Here is a 3077-nt window from a genome sequence, read left to right on the forward strand (position 1 = left end):
GGGCTCCCCGCGGCCCCCGCCCTCCCGCGGGGGCCGCTCCCGCCGAGCCCCGCTCCCATCCGGGCCCCGGCAGCGCCCGCGGGCGGAGCCGCCCAGCCCGCCGGGGTAGGGCCCGAGGCGGGACCGCCCGGCCTCCCCGGCCCAGCCCACCCCGCCCGGCCCGGCCTCCCCGGCCCCGCCCGGCCTCCCCGGCCCAGCCCGGCCCGGCCCGCCCCGCCCGGCCTCTCCGGCCCGCCCCGCCCGGCCTGCCTCCCCAGGCCCGCCCGGCCTCTCCTGGCCCGCCCCGCCCGGCCTCTCCTGGCCCGCCCCGCCCGGCCTCTCCTGGCCCTCTCCGCCCGGCCTCCCCGGCCCGGCCCGCCCCGCCCGGCCTCCCCGGGCCCGCCCGGCCTCCCCGGCCCGGCCCGGCCCGCCCCGCTGCGCCGCGGGGGCCCGGGGACGTCTCGCTTCATCTGTCACCAGCTCTGTTCGCCTGCCCAGCTGTCAAAACAGGGGGTGTCTTTTTCATTCCAGCTCACAAAGTACCAAAGGGGAAAGGGGCTTTAATGCCTGTGTTTGGACACAAGCAATTATCCCTAATTATTGTTTTTCTTTTGAGCCTGCCCGTCCTGCTGGAGAGCCAGCAGATGAGCATGCCCTAATCCTCCCCAGTCGGTTGATCTCAGTGGGTTTTGCGGGACAAGCCGGGCGAGAAGGCTTCGTAGCTTTCATCTCGATGTGAGTTTTGAACTGATTGAAACTCATTGCGATGGAAGAATTAACCTCGGAGCCCAGGCTTTCAATGGCCCCTGATAAGAGATTATACGTGTTGATGGCAAGCTTTTCTTGGCAAAATGTTTTCAAAGGACTCGGAGCTGTTAAATCAAAGCCCTATTGAATTGCTGGTAGGCCCCTTAGAGCTCTCCCTCCTTCTACCTTCCCGGGTACTGTGTGTTGGTAATTACTGGCAGGGGTGGGAGAAGGAAAACATAAAATCCCCTCGGAGGTACACACACACATGCGCACAGAGGTGATGAGCAACATCAGGCAGAGAAGCATGAGCAAGACAGAGGAAATTTTCTTAATTCCATGGAGGATAATTCCATAAACAGGCCAGTGCAAGACCCATCCTTTTCTGCTGCAGTCTCCTGTCGCATGTCTTCCCCTACATTTAGTAAGGTTGCAATAGCATTCCAAGGAATCATGCTTCCATGTTACTTCCTCAATAATTCATCCTCTTACATGAACGAAAAAGAAATAGGAAATAGGAAAGTGGCAGAAAAGCTAGAAGCTATGGCTATCTTTGAGCCACACGTATGTGTGGGTGTAAGAAAAGACAGGTAATATTTAAGAAAAGCAAAAATTATGATGAGTTCTTTTTAAAGGAGAGATGTTTATTCAAGTTTTCTTCTTCTTCACCTGTCCAAAGCATGTGTCCTGGACTCTGTAAGTACACATATTGTAAAGAATTACCATATTTATGAAATCTGGGTCATATTTTGTTGAATACTCTCCCTTCCCCTGCCTCCAGGATGGGAACTTTGAAAAAGCCTGCATGCAAAACTGATAGAGTCTGCTTCCACCACTCTTATGACTTAGGGAGTCTTTGTTTGGTGCACCCTAGATTTTGTAAATGAATGTGTGTTTGTTCAGAAGCAGTTCTGGGGTAACGGATGTGATTCTTTTTTTTAACAGTGGAAGACTAAGGTCTAACAGAAGAAAACCTTTGAGGAATTAGAGGCGGAGATAAGTATTTTCCATTGGAAAGCCAGACCGCTCCAAGATAAATGCTGACAAGTCACCTGCTGCAGAAAAGTGTTGAGCTGGAGAAAAAAATCTGCTGGCAGGCAAGAAGAGATGTTTGGATGGGCCAAATCTTGTTCACTTATTATGCGGGGCCATGGGACAGTGTTATTAAATTTATGTGCTGATAAATAAATACATAAATTAATAAATAAGTAAAATAATTTTAGGAGTCCTACTGACTGTAAAGTGTTTCCTTCTCCACTATTCTAGTCTGTAGTGGTAATGAAGGGGCAGTGGAAGCAGTGGCAATATGGAGATGACAAACAGCTTGATGGATAAGATATCTGGAAACTGCCTTAGAGAGAGGATATCAGCACAGCCAGAAGCTGGAGTGCTGTAAACCCAGACAGCAACCTATGGAGGTAGTAGAGCCAGCTGCCTCAGCTGATGCTCCTGCCAAAGGTGGAGGCCTAGGTTCCAAGCTATTCAAAGCGTGTGCTGCATGCTGGTAGTCATAGTTTTCAAAATTTACTGTTTATTGCATTTGCTCTTTCTCTCCAATAACACTCCTTATATTTAGAGCTCTGTGTTCAAAGTATTTTCTTGTGAGAGAATATATTTGGGTTTAGAATGCTCTACTGAACACTGGTATGCCTTTTCTTCCCAGCTCCTGATCCAAGCTCTACCCATGGTAATTTACTGAACTGACCTTGAGATCAGCCTTTTGTAATGCCAAGGCACAAACATGCAGGGTTTTTTAGAAGCTTAAGCCATAATAGTTAAATATTATAACTAAACTGCAATTGCCTGTGCATAGGCAGTACAAATGCCAGAACAGTAACCTTTGCTTTTAGAGTAGCATTAAATTGCCGTAAAAATCCAAGTTGTTTGAGTTCCCTTCAGCTTGTATTTTGTCATGGAAATTTCTTGCCAGCAGATCTTTCAGTGAGCGTCTTGGTAGTAATTGCAAAATAGGCTTTTAAATTGAAAATTTGTGGGGTTTATTTGCTAGTTTGTTTGCTTTTGTCAAACAGCATCTTAACAAAAACTGGAATTACAAAATGAAAATTTTGGTTTTTTCGCTTCTTGCTGTTGACTGGGCTGGTGATTATTGTTGAGATTCTGGGAAGAATAATAAAAGCTTTACTGGTTTTGGTTTGATGCCTTCAGAGGCTACCTGGAGCAGAGGCTAGACAGTGTTAAAGGAATAAAGTAGGTATTTATTAAAAGGCCTTCAAAGGATACACCTTGGGCAGTACAAGCACCTGGATGTGGCTCTGCCCAAGCTGGACCCAAGAGAGACACAAGATGGATGACAGGTCACACTTTTTCACTCTTTTCTATGTTTTGGTCTA

At 48.7% G+C, this 3077-nt stretch overlaps 1 long non-coding RNA gene across 1 annotated transcript; it reads left to right on the forward strand.

Annotated features, from left to right (window-relative positions):
- Positions 1–393: 393 nt before the first annotated feature.
- On the forward strand, positions 394–2871 carry LOC111940799 (uncharacterized). Its single transcript, XR_002869698.2, has 2 exons — positions 394–881; positions 1672–2871. It is a non-coding gene; the product is annotated as an uncharacterized LOC111940799 (long non-coding RNA).
- Positions 2872–3077: the final 206 nt, after the last annotated feature.

This window comes from Cyanistes caeruleus, chromosome Z, assembly GCF_971803275.1.
Source record: "Cyanistes caeruleus chromosome Z, bCyaCae1.hap1.1, whole genome shotgun sequence".
Lineage (NCBI taxonomy): Eukaryota > Metazoa > Chordata > Aves > Passeriformes > Paridae > Cyanistes > Cyanistes caeruleus.